Source organism: Xenopus laevis, chromosome 1S (assembly GCF_017654675.1).
Source record: "Xenopus laevis strain J_2021 chromosome 1S, Xenopus_laevis_v10.1, whole genome shotgun sequence".
Lineage (NCBI taxonomy): Eukaryota > Metazoa > Chordata > Amphibia > Anura > Pipidae > Xenopus > Xenopus laevis.
Genome location: NC_054372.1, coordinates 92,538,217 through 92,558,406, shown reverse-complemented (window position 1 = coordinate 92,558,406; position 20,190 = coordinate 92,538,217). Strand labels below are relative to the sequence as shown.

General features: G+C 40.3%; 1 protein-coding gene across 1 annotated transcript in view; it reads right to left on the bottom strand.

Annotated features, from left to right (window-relative positions):
- Nucleotides 1-15,880, bottom strand: part of slc1a6.S (solute carrier family 1 (high affinity aspartate/glutamate transporter), member 6 S homeolog) — a 45,582-nt gene extending 29,702 nt beyond the window's left edge. Inside the window, exon 1 of the mRNA XM_018243630.2 lies at nt 15,736-15,880. The gene's annotated coding sequence lies outside the window, so the exon portion shown is untranslated. The remainder of the gene's footprint in view (nt 1-15,735) is intronic.
- Nucleotides 15,881-20,190: the final 4,310 nt, after the last annotated feature.

Genomic DNA, 20,190 nt, shown 5'->3' with positions numbered 1-20,190 from the left:
CTAGGCTGATGTTCTAGTCATCCAAAAGGTAGACTCTTAGTTTTTTCTTGAAGAGATTAAGAGAGGATTCCTTATGGAGGAATTCAGGGATGGAATTCCAGAGGTAAGGAGCAGCAGGATAGAAGGGTTTGAGACGAGAGGTGGCAGTGGATGTGGATAGTGTGAAGAGAAGGTGGCTCTGAGAGGAGTCGAGAAGACGACCAGGAAGTATAGCGAGACAAGAGAGGAAATGTAGTGAGGAGTGAAGGGCTTTGAATGTTTGTAGAAGGGTTTTATATGCTATCCTTTGCTTAACAGGCAGCCACACTAAGGATTTTAGTTGGGGTTGAGCAGGTTCCCTTTTAGGAGAGAGCAGAAGGATCCTGGTAGCAGAGTTTAAGATTGATTGGAGGGGAGAGAGATGGGAGTCAGAAAGACCAGTTAGGAGGAGATTGCAATAGTCTAAACAGGATATATTATGAGCCTGCACTCCAGTTGGGGGTAACAATAGTTTTTTTTTAAAAGAAATTGCCCCCTGCCAGCAGTAGGACACTCTGGCCATGTCAGACAGAACCTGCTTCTAATGTCAAGCGCATAATGAGCAAGTTGCTGCATTCACACATTATGTGCAGGCGTATGCCCCAACATGGCTGCTCAACCTAGAAGCTTCCTCCTGGTGTGGGTGGCCTAGCGCTGGCAGGGGAATTAAAAAAACCAAAACACTACTGTTACCGCCAACCTAAGTGTGGGCTCTATTAGTCCACACCTTTGGTTTGGGATAATATAAACAGTATTGCTAACAGGTGCCCTTTAAGTTGATACATCACTTCAGTGCCTTTACATGCTGCACTAGTAAATGAGCAAAAATGTATAAGTACAGATAATAATAAAAATCAGATTTTATAGCCTTTGTGAGGTTAATCAGCACTATAATACACCGACAAACTGCTGCAAACTATTCTCCTAAACGAAAGGGGTGTGTTCTGAATGGCAGCATGCTATTACATGTACAGGGTGAGTGCTTATTAAACTTGACTGCAGGCTCATTATTGCATGAATTTATCTACAGTATGAACACTACTAATATACACTGTGCTGTACATTTTTACAATGTAGAGAAGTACAAACAGGAAGGACACCAAATGCAAAAATTAAAAATATTAAGAGTTTAAGGGCCATGTGGTAAGAGACATGGAAGAAAGAGTTTTCTGTCCCATTGGTAAGTGGGTGGATAACATACAGGCACAAATAGAAGGGTAAAAGATCTGTGCAATGATCATACAAGATTTTGGGCCAGATTCAATTTAGTGATTTCATGATTTATCACGTGAAAAATTATGGCTGAGATTAAATTTGAGGAGAAAAAACATCTCCTAATTCAGTTCCAGTTTTTTCCCCATAGACTTCAATAGAGTTTTCACTTGATGAACAGGGAGATAATTTTTCTGAATTTAATTGCATCTCAATTGAATCTCATCTGTAATGGAATCTTCTGACCTGCTCCAAGATGGCGTCCAAAATGGCGATTCCTCTTCCCTGCACATGGTTCCGGCTGGTCGCAATCCTCCTGCATCATCTCCTTCTCGCCCTGTGATTGGTCGCCGGCGACGGAACGGACGCCGGCGTCAGAATCGGGCGCCGGCGTCAAGGCGTCAGCGTGGGGACGCTGGCGTCTGCGTCTGACGCAAGCGCGTCAATTTTGGCGCCAATAGACTGGACTATAAAGACCCTCATTTCCTTCCTGACCTTGCCCAATTATAGGTCTGTTTCATACAGTTCCTGGGTGCGATATATTCTGTCTTGATCTTCCGTGTTTTGAACCTTTGCCTGTTATCGACTTTGAATCTGTGCTGCCTGTCTTGACCATTCTGCCTGTTTGACGACCATTCTTTGATAAACCCTTTTCTGTACTGCGAACCTGATTTGTTGCTTCCTCTTTGGTCCTTACTTCAACTGCGCCTTCGGGCATTACAGTATAATTGGGCCATGGACCCCTCGGAGGAGGCCCAAGTACCCCTCGATGTCGGAGGGGCCATTCGGGGGTTGGCTTCTCGCATGAAATCCTATGAAGCCCAGCAGTCTCAAATTGGCCAGGCTATTGATGTTATCCTGGAGAAATTGACTGCCATGTCTCCTGCGGCTCCTGCGGCTGTGCCTGTTCCTGCCATTCCTGCTCCTCTTCAGGTGTCTGAACCTCGTGTTCCTGCTCCACCTCTTTTCAGCGGAGACCCAAAAGCTTGTTGAGGTTTTATTAACCAATGTGAAATTCAATTCACTCTGCAGCCTGGCCAGTTCGTCTCTGAGCAAGCCAAGGTTGGTTATGTCATCTCCCGTCTGCAGGGGAAGGCTCTGGAATGGGCATCACCCCTTTGGGAGAAGAGAGACCCGCTGATCGACAACGCCGGGGCTTTTCTCCAAGAACTCCGGACGGTGTTTGATGCTCCAGGTCGTACTACTGCAGCCTCGGCTCGACTGTTCCAGCTTCAACAAGGCACTCGCTCAGTCCCCGAGTATGCCATTGAATTTCGTACTCTGGTGGCAGAGACCTCCTGGAATAACGATGGTTACCACGCGGCCTTTTACAACGGCTTGGCTATACGCATTAAGAATGACCTCGTTTCCCGGGAAATTCCTTCTCGGTGGGAGGATCTGGTGGCCTTGGCGGTGAAGGTGGATACCCGGCAGAGGGAGTTCCAGCTCGAACTCGACCGAGAGCGTACAAAAAGGTACCCCCGGTTCCAACCTTCTTTGGCCCCCCGCTTCCAGAGACCCCTGCTTTTCAATCCTGCTCCCCCAGTGCTTCCTCCTGCTCCTATGGATTCTGCTTCTTCCTCCTTGCCGGCTGAAGAACCCATGCAGATTGGGCGGGCCCGTCTGTCCGAACAGGAGAAACTCCGGAGAAGGGCGGCCGGTCTATGCCTTTACTGTGGGGGTAAAACCCACTTTGCCCAGGAGTGTCCAGTGAAGCCGGGAAACGCCAAAGCCTAGGTAAGCATGGGGAGACTTACCTGGGTGGGATTTGTCATTCTCCCCATTCCTCTGCTCTACGTTTCCTTCTTCCGGTACAGATCCAGCTTGGCTCTCTAAAGTTTTCTTCACAAGCCTTTCTAGATTCCGGTGCTGCAGGAAACTTCATGGACCGAACCTTTGCAGGACTCCATTCCATCCCTCTTCAACCCTTGGCTGTTCCTCTTCGTGTCCTGGCGATTGATGATCGTCCCCTGTCGTCTGCCTTCATCTCGCATTCTACTCAGGAACTTTCCTTCAAGGTGGGCACCATGCATTTGGAGAGACTATCCTTCCTCCTCATTGATTGCCCTTCCACTCCGGTTGTCCTGGGTCTGCCATGGTTACGTGTACATAATCCAGTCATTGACTGGTCCTCATTGCAAGTTTCCAGATGGAGTCCTTTTTGTTTACAAAACTGCCTACCCACTGTTCCGGTTGTCAAAGTTTCTTCTGTGTCCTCTAATTCCTCTATTCCCTCTGTGTACCAAGCATTTTCCGATGTATTTAACAAGTGTTCCGCTGAGACTCTTCCTCCCCATCGGCCTTACGATTGCCCTGTGGAACTTCTATCCGGCTCTATGCCCCCCAGGGGCCGCACCTACCCACTCTCCCCTTCGGAAACTTCTGCTATGAAGTTATACATCCAGGAGAATCTCCAGAGAGGATTCATCCGTCCTTCCACCTCCCCTGCTGGAGCAGGTTTCTTCTTTGTTGAGAAAAAGGATGGTAGTTTGCGGCCCTGCATCGACTACAGAGGACTCAACAAGATCACAGTTAAAAACAGGTACCCTCTTCCTCTTATTTCTGAACTGTTCGATCAGCTTAGGGGTGCCAATATCTTTACAAAGCTGGATCTTCGGGGGGCATACAATCTTATCCGGATCCGTGAAGGGGACGAGTGGAAGACCGCCTTTAATACCCGTGATGGACATTACGAGTATTTGGTCATGCCCTTTGGTCTCTGTAATGCTCCTGCGGTCTTCCAGGAGTTCGTTAATGATATTTTTCGGGATTTGTTGGGTCTATGTGTGGTCGTTTATCTAGATGACATTCTTGTTTTTTCTAAAGACCTTTCGGAACATCGTGCCCATGTACGTGAGGTCCTCTCCAGACTAAGGAAGAACAGTCTCTTTGCTAAATTGGAGAAATGCACCTTTGAAGTCTCTTCCATTTCTTTCCTTGGCTATATTATTTCTCCTCTAGGTTTCAAGATGGATCCTGCCAAAGTGTCTGCAATCCTGGACTGGCCTCTTCCTACCAGTGTCAAAGCCATTCAGAGGTTTGTTGGCTTTGCCAATTATTACAGACAGTTTATAAAAAATTTTTCTTCCAGACTCTCTCCAATTCTGGCCCTGATTCGTAAGGGGGGCAAACCTCAACACTGGTCTCCCCAAGCCCTGGAATCCTTCAAGTCCCTCAAAGAGGCCTTTTCTTCCGCTCCAATTCTTCGGCACCCGGATCCCCTACAACCCTTCTTCATGGAAGTTGACGCCTCTGATGTCGGAGCTGGTGCAGTCTTATCACAGAGATCCATCTCTGACGGTAAACTTCATCCTTGTGCGTTCTTTTCTAAAAAATTTTCTGCCCCTGAACAGAACTAGGATGTGGGGAATCGGGAACTACTCGCCATCAAATTAGCCTTGGAGGAATGGAGACACTTACTGGAGGGTTCTTCGGTTCCTGTGACGATTTTTACCGACCATAAAAATCTTGAGTTCATCCAAACCCTCAAACGTCTGAATCCCCGACAAGCCAGGTGGGCACTTTTCTTTTCCCGTTTTAATTTTGTCATTACTTTTCGTCCTGGCTCCAGAAACAGGAAGGCCGATGCCTTATCCAGAAGCTTTATTCCCGAAGATTCTGTGTCCAAGGAACCTGAACCTATTGTACCCTCTATCAAGATTATTGCTGCCTTGTTCCCTTCCTGTGCCTCCCAATTGTTGTCCGCTCAAGATTCTGCTCCTGCGGAAACTCCTCTTGGTGTTGCTTTTGTCCCTCCTGAATTTCGTCTTACTATTTTGTCTCAGTCTCATTGTTCCAAACAGGCTGGACATCCTGGAATTCAGAAGACGACCGAGCTTTTGTCTCGTCTAGTATGGTGGCCAACCTTAAGAAAGGACGTTAAAGATTTTGTCTCCTCATGTTCCACGTGTGCTGTGTCTAAATCCGGACATTCTCCTCCCAAGGGTTTTCTTCTTCCACTACCCATCCCATCTCGACCCTGGACTCATCTCGCCATGGACTTTATTGTAGATTTGCCCATTTCCTCCGGCCACACTGTCATTTGGGTTGTTATCGACAGATTCAGTAAGATGGCTCATTTCACTCCTCTCCGCAAACTGCCTTCCGCTCCAGAACTTTCTGAACTATTTATTAAACATATTTTTCGCCTCCATGGCTTTCCTGCAGAAATTGTGTCCGATCGTGGCCCCCAATTTGTGTCTAAGTTTTGGAGGTCACTGTGTAAAGCTTTAAATATTTCTCTTCAATTTTCTTCTTCTTATCATCCTCAGTCCAATGGTTCCGCTGAACGTGTTAACCAGGCCTTGGAGCAATTTCTTCGTTGCCATGTATCCTTGTGTCAAGACGACTGGTCGGACCTTCTTCCCTGGGCGGAGTTTGCTCATAACAATTCTTTTCATTCTTCTTCCCAGAAATCTCCTTTCTTCTGTGTGTATGGCCGAAACCCATTGGCATTCCCTCAGGATCTCTTACTCACAAACGTTCCTGCTGCTAATGATCAAGCCGCTCATATGCTGGCCATCTGGCAGGCCACCACTGCTAATTTGGAAAAAAGTTCGTCCTCCCAGAAGAAGTTTGCCGACAGGAAAAGAATTGCCGCTCCACCCTATGCTCCTGGTGACAAGGTCTGGTTGTCTACACGGAATATTCGCCTCAAGATTCCCACTCCCAAGCTTGGCCCCAAATTCATCGGTCCCTTTCCCATCATCGAGGTCATCAACCCTGTGGCAGTTTGTCTTCTTCTTCCTCCCGAGATGCGGATCCCCAATGCTTTTCATGTGTCTCTCCTTAAACCTGCAGTGTCTTCCTCCTCTTCTTCTTCCACAGCTCCTGTTGTTATCGATGACCATCTAGAATTTGAAGTCAGCAGGATTCTGGACTCTCGTTTTTCCAGGGGCGCTCTCCAGTATCTTGTCGAATGGAAGGGTTTCGGTCCCGAGGAATGCTCTTGGGTGAAAAAATCTGATGTCCATGCCCCCATCCTTGTTCGCAGGTTTCATAGGCAGTTTCCTTCTCGTCCTGGTCCCGGTGGTCCTGAGGCCCCCCCCTAAGGAAGGGGGTACTGTAATGGAATCTTCTGACCTGCTCCAAGATGGCGTCCAAAATGGCGATTCCTCTTCCCTGCACATGGTTCCGGCTGGTCGCAATCCTCCTGCATCATCTCCTTCTCGCCCTGTGATTGGTCGCCGGCGACGGAACGGACGCCGGCGTCAGAATCGGGCGCCGGCGTCAAGGCGTCAGCGTGGGGACGCTGGCGTCTGCGTCTGACGCAAGCGCGTCAATTTTGGCGCCAATAGACTGGACTATAAAGACCCTCATTTCCTTCCTGACCTTGCCCAATTATAGGTCTGTTTCATATAGTTCCTGGGTGCGATATATTCTGTCTTGATCTTCCGTGTTTTGAACCTTTGCCTGTTATCGACTTTGAATCTGTGCTGCCTGTCTTGACCATTCTGCCTGTTTGACGACCATTCTTTGATAAACCCTTTTCTGTACTGCGAACCTGATTTGTTGCTTCCTCTTTGGTCCTTACATCAACTGCGCCTTCGGGCATTACATCATCCACGTGATGACCCTTTTTCTCGCTGAAATAAATCTGGCCATTTGTTATCGTACTTCAAAGGACAGGATCTGAATTTCTTTTCAAAGAGGTTGAGAAAGTATTCCTTATGGAATTCAGGGATGGAATTCCAGTGGTAAGAAACAGCAAATTAGAATGGTTTACAACAAGGGATAGCACTGGATGTCAATTGTGTAAAAAGATGGTGGCTCTAAGAGTAACAGAAGCGATAACCAGGAATATACAGGTGAAGAAATTTAGTGAGGAGCATAGGAGTGAAGAGTTTTGAAGGTTATTGAAAGGATATGGTATAATATCCTTTGCTTAACCAGCAGCCACAATAAAGATTTTAACAGGGATTAAAAGGTTTTGGTAGTAGAGGGCAGTAGGATTCAAGGAGCAGAGGGAGTCAGAGGGAGTAGCTAAATATATCTGAATGTCATGTGCATACAAGTGATATTTAAAGTTAAGTACAGAATTCTGAGGTACCACAACACTAAAATGAACTGGAGAACAGGATTTGTCAATAAAAGAAACACAGTAAGGTAGGAAGAGAGCCAGTTTGATTTGGGATATCAAGAGAATGGAGAATTAGCATTAAAATGGAATTGTTTACAGTATCAAAAATAGACAGCAGAGACAATCATTGTCTGCAAAATTTTCGCAGTTTCGCAAATTTTCAAGTGGTTTTGCGAATTTTTTGTTGAAGCGACACATTTATTCATCACTACCGATGAACAATTGTGCAATCTTCTGACCTACAACTAACAATTCAGATTAAATAAAGTAGTAAAAAGAACAGATCAGACGATATTCTAGCAATGAACTGACAGCAATCGTACAAAAGTTAAGTCTGACAAATAGTAGTGACAGTCATCCATTGATATCATCAGAGAGGCAATACATGCAGAAAACATATCTGTAGCCAACAGGAATCTAACCTGTCCAATCGACTAAAAGACCAATCGCTATGGTACGAAAAATATCAGGACAATCCAAGGGACGAAAATCGTGCAAACTTTTGTTTTGTACTACTTGATCTTTATGTCTATGGTCAGTTTAAGAGTGATGGGGAGATGGGGCAGCATTGCAGCAGCCATCTCAGGGTGGCTTAGGGGCCAGAAACAGTTTAAGCAGTTTTTTTAAGCATTTTAGCAGCAGAGCCTATAAGGAGATGGGGAACAGGTGGTAATTAGAGACAGGAGGGGTCCAGTGTAGCCTTTTGTAAATGGGCCTGACTGAAGCAGAAGAAGGCGTCAGGCAAAGCAGATCTGTAATAAGGCTATAGATCAGGCAGCAGGTAATAAGAAGTTCATGAGAACGCCTAGTGGTCAGAGCAGGTGGCATGCAACCCAAGTCATTAAACAGGAGATAAGAAAAATGAGGCTATACCACAGGAAAATGATTCAATAAACCGACAATAAGCAGGAGGAGGATGCTAACTTAAACAGGGCCTTGAACAACATCATTGCTAACCACGGGCCTTAATGAGGTAGGAAGCAGAAATAGTAGAGAAAGGAAAATTAATAGATGTCTGTTAATGGACTATTAGTGAAACTGGACTCTCATCATGGAAAAGCAGCAGCAGTTTTACATACATGTAGGGGCAGGTTTATCAAAGATCAGATTGAAAATTATTTTATGGTCAAACTTTCAAATTCAACTAGGGAGTTATTCAAATTCGATTTGAGTTTTTTTAAAGAATTCAAATTAGATTTTTAAGATTTATCATACTCAGGCCCTTTTTAGAATTAGAATTCGACTATTCGCCACCTAAAACCTGCCGAATTGCTATTTGAGTCAATGGGAGAGGTCCAGAGATCAATTTTTAGTTGTTTGCCGCCTTCCTGACATTCGAGTTTTTTCCAGTTAAAAAAACACGAATCAAATTTGATTCGAATTTGATCAGAGTTTTTGGGTCGATTTAATTCAGCCGAGTTTTTAAAATTTTATTTTTTATTTTTTTTTATAAATTTCGATTGGTCGAATTTCAAATTTATGGGAGTTTAGTAGAGTTTTTTAAAACTCACATGAATTGGAAATTCAACCTACAGCTAACGCTTTAAGGAGGAAGAAATGCTTTATTTTACAGTCGGATGTGTTCTGCAGCACTTCTGCCAGAGGAGTGGAGGGGAACCTTTTAAAGGAGAACTAAACCCTAAAAATGAATAAGGCTAAAAATACCTTATTTTATATACTGAACGTATTGCATCAGCGTAACATTTCAGTTTCTCAACAACAGCAATAATCCAGGACTTCTAACTTGTCACAGGGGGTCACCATCTTGGAAAGTGTCTGTGACACTCACATGCTCAGTGGGCCCTGAGCAGCTGTTGAGAAGCTAAGCTTAGGGGTTGTCACAAATTATCAAGCAGAAAATGAGGTTTGTCTGTAATATAAACTGATGCTACAAGACTGATAATTAAATTCTGATGCTAGATGCACTGGTCTGTAAATGTATTAATTACTAGCCTTATATTGTAACATTTATATTCTATTGTGTACTGTATATTTTTAGTCAATCCCTAAGCTCAGTAAGTGATAACAGCACAGAGCATGTACAGTGAATCAGCAGATAATAAGATGGGGAGCTACTGGGGCATCTTCACTGCGAAAGGGCTGTGGCTGCCTTGAGCTGGTAGAGAAGACCAAAACATAATGTACAACATCTAGTCTACTTCTTTAGTTAAGCTTTTTTTCTCCTTTAAAACCGCTCCTTTCTTCATAGCCTGAGGATTGCCTCAGCAGCAGCAGGCATGTGCAAACAATGTGTCTGCTGCTTGTACTTCCTGTGCCCTCCTGAGCTGCTCCCCTCAGTCATTCACATGGCAGTCCTTCCCCGGATCCAGGGATTCTCCTGCCTTGCCAAGTAAATGTCACATGCACAAACACACATTACACAAACTTAGATTTACACTAAACTCATAGTTATTTGGGGTGTGAGGGCTAGGTTCATACACCTATAGCACTGACAAATACTTTGACAATATGCACTGACATACTTACCAGTTTTTTTTTAGTTTTTCTTGCTGTATTGTGTGTTGTTTATGTGAATGAGAAAAGCATAATCACTGATTGCATTATGCAAAACCCTTTGTACTTTATTTCTGTGGTTTTACTGCATATATTGCATTTTTTGCAATTTTCCATTCTGTATAGCTTTTGATATCTTATTTGTGGCACTTAAACTTAATTAAAACAGCAAAACTATTGCAAATTTTATTCTGACCTCCAATCTCACTAGATGAAAAAAAATTGTTGTCTTATTTTTAACGATTTTATTGCAAACCGCATTGTTCTTGATTTGTGTGCTACAGGTATATTATTATTTGGTGCACTATATGTACATATTTGGTGGCTACACACCATATAGTTTGGTAAATCTATGCATATTGGGCATCAAATTGCTCAGAGAACCCCATGCATTCATATTTAGGATGTTTTATGTTGGTACGTTGGGTTTGGAGAAACTTCGCTGTTTGGTACTTTGCAGTAGAAAAACATATTTACCCATTTTTAAATCAGTAAAATATGCACTTTGCATAAATGGATGGTTTTCTTAGGTCCACATAGTTACTTGCACATTTTACCACACCAGGCAGTATGTTTTGGTAGTAGTAGAAATGTATGCCATGAAATATGTATGCACAACAGTGGTGTAACTATGGAGGAAGCAGACCCCATGGTCTCAGCCCCCCTTTTCCCCCAGCTTTAAAAAAATCTTCTCTCTAGGGTCAATTCTATGCCTCTTGTCTCTGGAGGTGGCTCCTGCGATGCCGCCCTCCCCCTTGCTCCCCAGCGCTTACCATTTTGCCGACTCTGGCAATCCAGGAGCTGCTGCCACCTGAGACGAGTTTTGTTAGATTTTGTTTGGACTGGAATCAGTTATTTGAGTGAGCTCTAATACATCTGCTAGGAAAGGAAGCCAACTCTATAAGATATATTGGATCTATCTGTCAATGAATATCTGACACCCAACCTTTGCATGAAGACAGAATGAAGAGAAACAGATGCTGAGAGAGGGATAGTGAAGATAAACTTGATTATTTCATAAACGATGCAGTATTGTTAATTGATTGTAACAGTAACATAACTGGAAGGGGCGGGCCCTGGTGCGGGAGGTGCAGCCGGGCCCCCGTCCCCCTCCGTACCAGATTATCTGCCCTGAAATCGGCCGATGAGTCCGGAAATCAGCAGGGCGCGAGCTGCCGGGGGGCCCAGAGGGGGTGCGGGCCCTGGCCCCCGGTAGTTCCGCCACTGGATTGTAATTAGAAAGCTTCTTATTTCAGTATGATGAAGCTTTTTTCTCTTTTTTTTAATTTTTACAAGTTCCCCTTTAATGATACATGAAAGATGAGATGCAGTACAAGAGAAGTTTTGAGATGATTTTCAGATTCATTTAAAAGAATGAATCTTAGGCAAGCTTGGCAGGTTGGTATAAAAAGACATGGTAATCCATTTTTGTACTTTTCAAAAATAAATGGTTTTGTAGGGAAAACATATTTTAATGACTTTACAAAATGCAGCAAATGTGTTGATTTGGCAGTAGCTGAAGTGATTGCCTTGACAATTTCTATGCACTATTGTGATTTTTGGGTTCCTATGTTTGTAATTCTTATGTATACTAGGTATCAAAATGTTTGGTGGACCACTGTTGTAGTATGGAGTAGAAAGACATTTTTAACCATTTTGGATTCGTCACAATTTGTACTTCCTGGGGTGAACCTACAGTACATAAACTATATCTATATAATATTGGCACATTCAGGAGAAAATGGGCTTTCCAAATCTGTTGGATTCTGCTCATAAATTATTCCTGCATTTAAAAAAAATACACGTTAAAAACATGTTTTTCAAGTTACAGAAGTGGAAAGTTCATGTTGTCCTGAAAAAACAATGTGTAGTTTTCCTAAGTAAACTAAAAGTACCTCCTCCCCAAGGAAATGTCTCTAAAGTGAGAGAGCACAAAATGTTCAAAAAACCTCTAGAACTCTGTGGGCATGAAATGTGAAATTGTGCTGCAACATAAAGGGCTAACAGGTTTAGCTTCACAAAGGTACACACAACTGAACTCATTTACTTAAGCCTGCAAACATTAATCTGAAGAGAAAGCTGAGATATGACTTCATATGTAAATATGAATGCGTATGATAACAGTCCAATCACTTCAATCAAAAGATTTTCACTGCTCTGAAAACATGGCCCTATACAAAGTATTCATTTTTTTTACTTATTGTTAAAAACAAACCAAGCTATATTATGAACATACACAGAAGCCATCTATTATGCAACCTCATTCTTATTTAGCTTGGGAGAAAGACTGTTGAAATATGTGGACTTCTTCAGTACCACTTGTACAGCATGCATATGTATGGATATTTTCATACTTTCATTCCATCTCCAGGCTATCTCTATGTTTGTTTAGTGACCCATTGTGTCTTACTAAGAAGTAACACTCGTTGCTTTGCCAGTTTGTGAAAGGTAACTGTTTCTATATTATTTCTGGCAAACAAAACATGGCGTGCTTTTTATTAAATTCTGGACCCTGTAGTAGTACACAAAACGTTCACAGCAGCTGGGAGTAGAACAAACTTTACTAGGGAGGAAAGCATGGCTGAACTGCCAACAAGTTAGGAGAAAAGAAGAGATAGAGAGGCAGATACTTGGGAAACAATTATCAGCAGAGCAGAGTGACACATCTCAGTTTAACATGTAACAGCGCCATCTACTGGGATTATATTAACAGTCAATACATAACACTTTTCTTTATGACAAATTCTATGCATACATAATCCATGTCCCAGTTGGACAGCTCGACTTTATCTGAAAGGCTCTTTGTATTAAACTGCTGTGGCTGATTAAACAAAGCAAATGAAAAAAAAACATAAATCAATAAAAAACATACACTAAAAATTTCTAATATATAATCTATTTAAAAAGTGTATCATAATAAAGGGGTATTTAAATAACAACAGTATACATTTAGATATATAAAGGCAGCAGAAACTAAAATAGGATTAGCCAAAGAAAGCAATTAAAGAAGGGATAATTTACTTAAAAAGGCACATAAGAGATTACATAATTAGCATGTTCAAATATTTACAAAACCAGCAGAAAAAAAGAATTGTCATATGCTATAAGATGGTAACTGTGACAAAAGAAAACATTGTGATACAGTAGGAAAATAGATTTTGAAAATAGCAGAGGAATGGAGTTAGCGGCCTAGATAAGTGGTGATAAATTAATTGGTTGCGTTTAAATAATTTAAATTTATCACTGATATATATAAAAGTTGAATTACAGCTAACTGTTGGAGTTGTCCTCTGTCCTCCTAAGGATTAACTTTAAAAGTTTTAAATGGGTTGAGCTTATGGCATTATTTTTACCTCAAACTTCTTACCTACCATAACTGGATCACAGTCACTGAGCCCTAAGCAAAACAACTAATTATTGGTAGCTGTTAACAGCCAGAGAGGATAATAACTATGGCAATTCTCTCTGTTATTTACCAGCAAAACATACCTGAATGCTGAAGGCATCATTCCCCAAATGACACTCATTTATCTCTGGGGAATGTCAAAATTCAGATGTCTATTTTTAGAAAAAGGGCTAGTCACTGACTATAAGGGTAATAGGCTTCACTGCTCAATATCAAGGTTTTGTCTATTCCTGGAAGTTCAGAAAAGGCAACATGGGGCAACAATTTGCCCCAATTTTTGGGCAACAAGAAGTGGAACTGCATGCTTACCATGTTCAACATCAGAATAACATGGGCCTAAACTGCACCAGCAGTGAGTATGAAGAAAGGATAAGTAACATACTTGGAAGTGTGGTATTTCAGCAAATATTGATCACAAGGAGTGTATATTTAGTAGTGGTATTTCAGCAAAATATTGTATATGCATTATTCCATATGTCTGCATGAAAATGATTAGTAGGCAGGCCTTCTGCAGCCATACAAGCCATTATTAACTAAGACACTTGCCTATGAACACAGCAGAAAGTATTTCCCCAGAAACTCTCTTGTAACTTGAAGGGGGATCACAAAGGTGTAGATATTCAAAGCTGACCACTGAGAACAAAGCAACAGATTATACTGGCCAGCCTGTCTCATTCAGCAGTGACATCCCTTTAACTGACTTTATTGCCTAAAGTAACAACTGATGGCAGCTTTTGTTATATGTGTCTTATGCTTTTGAGTTTCTGGAAAGTTGTAGAAACACTATAATAAATAAACATAAGAACTAAAGGCTGAGAAAACTGGAAAAGTAGGGGAGAAAGAGAACATGAAGAAAAGAGCCAAAGCAAAAGAAGAGGCACACAGCAAGTAAAAATATGATGTAATGGCAATAGAATAAGGTTATAAAGAAGCTAAATGGAAATTAGATTAAAAAATAGTTTGTAGCCCCATTGTACCTCAATTACATTTTTATGGGTATAAATGAGGCCTTGCCTCCTGGAGTATAACAGTTCTGAACCACTCCCTACTGCAAACATAAATATCTACACTAAAAAACATGCACCAGGTAGAAAGTTTATGAGGGGGAAAGCTTCTCTTATCTTTGCTCCAAACTTAGCTGGATATTGTATCTTAACAGCACCAAAATGTATATATGGAAGATAGTTTTTTCTGTACATTTCAGATTAATGCAGCATGCTGGATACTTATGAATAGGTAAAAAAACTACATAGTTACAGCTTCCACAGGGGTTCCCCCGGGATGTTGGGTTCAGAGAATAAGGGTCTTAGATAACAAAGACCTACAGTACAGAGAGGGAAATAGCTGCAGTATTAAGAAACCAAATACAGGTATGAGACCTATTATCCAGAATGTTGGGACCTATTATCTAGAATGCTTTGGATAAAGCAATGAAAATACACTGTGAGCCATTACCAATATATAATTGTGGCAGCAACGGTCTTCATGCCATATGACATTTGAATTAAGTTAATTATTATAATCACTGTATTCTAAAAAGCCTTTTAATAAGTATACAAAATGGGCCCGAAGTGGAGCCTGCAAAGCTGCCTTCACAGCTGCAATGGAGCTTTTTCAAGGAAACACACAATTACTACAAAAGCAATACAGTACAGCTCCTCGTCATATTTAAATGTATAATTAATTTATATTAACTGTTGGTGTTCAGATGTGGCTGGTGTATTCTCTAACTGTAGCTAAAAACTGATAAGAGCTATCCACCCTGTCTTCCACAGTACAGCTGCTGTGACTACACCTCTGATTGCGTCACTAGAGGGGCATTATTTGAAATGTATAAGTTGCTAAGAACAGGGACACGCTGGCATTCCACATTTCATCATAACCTTAGAAACTGAAAAAAAGGAAAAGTATGCACTGAACTGAAAATATTTATGTTGCTCATATTTTGGTGAAGTGTCCCATAAAATTAGTAATTACGAAAAGTAGCAGTGTAATTTGCCCGCTTATCTGCCCATGTGTAATGAGCTGTATAGAAAGTGGTGACGTAACAATATAAACAATGAGAAGTCTATGTTACATGCTGCAATAGAGGTGATACAATATACAATGCAGCAGAAGGAGAAATTCTTTTTGTTATCTGTGAGGTGTTAATATGAGTACACGTGGCTTTGTGGTGCCTATCCTGCAAAAAGTTAAAAGGCTTTAATAACTGGAAATACAGAACAGAAGAACCCGCCTTCCCCACCCCAATTAAAAGTAAGTAAAATAGCAAGAAACTACATATCTAAAGCACTCCAACACTATGAAGAGCAGGAAGTAACTAGCAGTAAAATTGTTAAACAGCTACATTCCTTTAAGCTTCGAGCACATGTTCACTGTTGGTGGAGAAAAAGAAAATATGATTGATACCAATGAATACACAATAATGATAAGCTTGCCAATATATTGAAACATGTAAGTTACAGACATACATAAAATCCTTACATTCCCACAGAAGCATACTTACAGGGCATGTGAAGCTGTGACCATATGGACACACAGAAAGGCAGTGCTGTGTTGATTGAAGTGTACAAGAAGGGGAGTGACTCTGGGTGGGTGGTAACTCATTAACCCTTTTAACATCAAATTTTACGTATTGCATATTGCAGTTCTAGGGAGAGCAGAGCAGAGATGAAAAAGAAAGCCTTTCCCATGAAGTTCACAAGGACCCCAACACAAATACAAAAGAGCAAATCTCGTCACTGGATGTTTCTGCAATAGTGATTTCATTTCATCATCATCAAAAAAAAAAAAAAACAAACCTCATCAGACCTGCATCTTATTAAAAACAACATTTGGTTGCCTGCTTATCATGTTGAAAATCAAAAATATCAAAATGTGCTTCTTTGTGTTAAACATGTTATTATGAGCTAATTTTTCTCCTGCACAATAATGTTGTAAAAAACTGTCTACAAATTATTGCCTGTCTAATACTTCATAATCTGCTATTTTGGTGCCGCTGCTATAGTTATAATTCAATAAATTGCTAATAAATACTACTTTATATGATGTATTTGTATTATATAATTATTTCCATTGAAGTATTATCAGCAATTGATTATTTAAACAGTATTTTCATTTCTATAAATTATTTCACTAACAATACATTTATCATTCTTCCCCAATACACTCACTAATTTTCACTGCTTATGTTTAAAAAAAACTGACTTCTATATCTAGATCTCTCTCGTCATCCATTTCCTTCTGGTTTTTCACCCCACTGGGTGGTGATAGAAATTGGCAACAGATCTGGAGTTAGTCTTTTGTCAACCTTGCAGGGAAAATTTATGTAACATGGATGTGATAATTAGAAATAATATGTGTGCCAGGAAATCGACAATAAATAAGTTCTTGTCTCATGCTCTGGTGTTTTTTCTGGCACAAGTAACATAGTAACATAGTAAGTTAGGTTGAAAAAAGACACATGTCCATCAAGTTGAATCTTTTAACTTTTTCTAACCTGCCTAACTGCCAGTTGAGTCATATTGCTGTTTATCGCACTTTGGTAAACAGACGGCATTGTTTGAATGGAACCTCTCAATGTTAAAGAGATGCAGGTAGAACAGTATTGTGCTACAGTGACATTGCTTGTGCATATGAATATGAAAGAAAACTATAATAAAGGGAAGTTAAACTGATCTTCTCTGTCTATTGCTGAACTACAGCTCTCTCCATCCTCTATAACCCAAAGTTTCAACCATAGCATCACTCATGTAATATAAAACTGTCTAAATACACTATGGGGCACATTTACTAAGCTCGAGAGAAGGATTCGAATGAAAAAAACTTCGAATTTCGTTTTTTTGGGTACTTCGACTATCGAATAGGCTATTATGACCTAAGACTTCGATTCGAACTAAAAATCGTTCGACTATTTGACCATTCGATAGTCGAAGTACTGTCTCTTTAAAAAAAACTTTGACTACATACTTCGGCAGTTTAAACCTACCGAGGTACAATGTTAGCCTATGGGGACCTTCCCCATCACTTTTTTAAACTTTTTTTGATCGAAGAAAAATCCTTCAATCAATCGATTAAAATCCTTCGAATCGTTCGGTTCGAAGGATTTTATCATTCAATCGAAGGATTTTTACTTCAATCGTTCGACCGTAGCATTTGCGCTAAATCCTTCTAATTCGATATCGAATTCGAAGTATTTTACTTCGAGGGTCGAATTTGAGGGTTTATTAACCCTCGATATTCGACCCTTAGTAATTGTGCCCCTATGTCTCTGCAACTTTACACTCCATAGTCATGGTGATAATATTGCACATGTATTATCATAGATTTCAACGTTAAAGAAGAGGCATCCGGGAGATCAGCGAAACCCAGAAGTGATGTGACATGCTTGCATCTGCTTCCAAAAGTGACATTGTAAACATGCACATTTGCTCTCCTGAGGTAACCAAAAGCTGTGTGCACACGCTCCACATGATGTCACTGATTGCTTATTGCACAAGCGACTAGCATTTAAAGGGAACCTTTTAAAAAACCATTTGAATTCCTAAATATCAATAGAATGCGGTAAAATGACAGGAGAACATGGTATCCCCCCCATAAAAAAATAGGGGGTGTTGACAGCTCTTTCAAGTACTAACAGGTTACAGTGCAATAACTATGGATACATTGAATCCATAATTTATAGATTTGTCTAGATATAGAATCCTATACAAAAAATTGTCTACTTTTGTTCAGTGCTTGTTGAGGGTGCAGATTTGATTTACTTTACACATCTTACAATTTTTCCTGTGTTCCCCTTGGGTGGATCTCTCCTGTGTTCCATCACATCAAGTTGCATTCCACCTGCATTTGTTGCTTGGATGCGTCTCTATGAGTATGGTGCAATCAGTAAGAATGAGCTGCATTTTGTTCTGAGTTCCCCTGTGGTGGAATGCAGTAGGGGTGCATTGCAGGGGAACAAAGGACAAAACCCCTGTGTGTAAGAGCCCCAAGGAAGCCAAATCTTGTAAAATGGCATTCCTGAAGCCTTGTTTATGATAGCAGCAGTACAATGTTCCAAGTGCAATTTTTGGGTGCAAGTTGCCATGTTTTTTCTTGCCAGCGCATGCAAATTTTCAGAGCGACGACTGTGCACACTTGTGCATAATGCAACAGAACAGGCAGGACAAATGCATAGGTGCTTAGTGCAACTATGCAGAAGTGCAAAGAATGTGTTTGGACTACAGTCAATACACACAACCTTTTATCCGTTTCTGAGCCATTATCAGTATATAATTTTGCCAGCAACCTTCTTCATGCCCTATATGTGTGCAGAGATCTATGAATAGCATTTGAACTTTATCAAGTTTATTATTATAATCACTGTAATAACTATTCAAACTAGGCCCTTAACTGACCCTGCAAGACTGCCTTCACTGCTGCAATGGAGCTAAATGTTATTAAGGAAACACACCATGACTACTAAGGACAGAGTCAATATCAAGAATTAAGGGACAGTTAGCACCTATAATAATACTGTAATCAAAACTACAAATATAAGACAAGATACAGCAATGATTATTAGCTATTATTCTTTATGAATGTGATGGATTTTTTTTTGCTCTTTCTGCCACTGTTTTAAATCGTAAATTCTTACTCTAATCTCTGAAGGAAAGTAGGAAATGAACCAGTTAATTGTTGTGACTGTTCAAGCTGAAGTACATACTATGCAGTCTGTTTGTTTAAACATTCTGAAAACAAGTCGACAGGGCTGCCATTGTCCAATCACACACTAGCAAATGGTAACCCACCCTCTGTATGAATTTATTTTTACAGCAAATGAAACTAATGTATTTCATATGTATATTTCAAAGTGTTTCATTCTTACCAATCAAAGTCAAAATCCTGTAACATAAACAAATTCAAATTTATGTTTAAAAAAATCTTAAGGAAAATAATATTGTAAGACGTAGTAGGATGGTTTTTGCATGATTTAGCAAAAATACTCATAAGCACAATGTAACAAAAAAATTACTTAAAGTGATACTTTCTTTGTAACAGATTTTTATTGGATAAGATCAAGTTTACATCAATTGCATAAGACTATTGCATTTAATGGGCACACAGTGTGCCTTTCACTGTTTACATTGATGTCATCATTAATGTCATGTTATCCATAGTTTTTTTTAAATAAAATCACATAATGTCAAATAAACAAAAACTATACAAAACCAAGTGATAATTTTATTGCAAGCTTTTGGATTCGTGCAGATTAGTTGCCATCTAGTACAAGATACTTTTTTTTATTACAAATAAAAAGGAAGTCATTAAAAAAAATTAGAATTATTTGCTTAAAATGGACTCTGTGAGAGATTGCTTTCTGATAATTTAAAATGTATTAATTAACTGGTCTCTACATCCTATCCTATTTAGGAATTTTACACCTGTATCACTTTAGTTCAACTTTTTCCTGCTTCAGTCAACTGCTTTTTTCAACAATTTCTGCCTGGCCGAAATGAATAGGTCACACCTCACTACTGTTATTACAAACCAATTACAACTATACACCATATCCATTTTTTTAAACAGTTTGTTCTCAAGACACAATAATGGATGTAAACTGAAACCAGTACAAGGTTAAGTTGCCCAGCAAATCTAATAAATCATTCCACCCCAGGCATGCAGATATTATACATCTTTCACTACAGCTAGTTCCATAATGTAAATAAAACACAAATAAATATATTGTTACATGCTGTGATTCAAGCTTGGTCACACAAACACGTTCAAAAGTCTTGGTCTGTCAGCAACATGATTGTCCAAGTAATTTATTATAATGTAACTTCAGTTTGAAAAAGGCAATTTTTTCCTAGTCCCGACACAGTATTGGATATTTAACTGTTTGGTGTTTGGGGTGTTGACATATTGGCAAAATATCATATAGAGAATTTTAAAGGAAGTGTTTTTGCAGTGGCTCATTTAA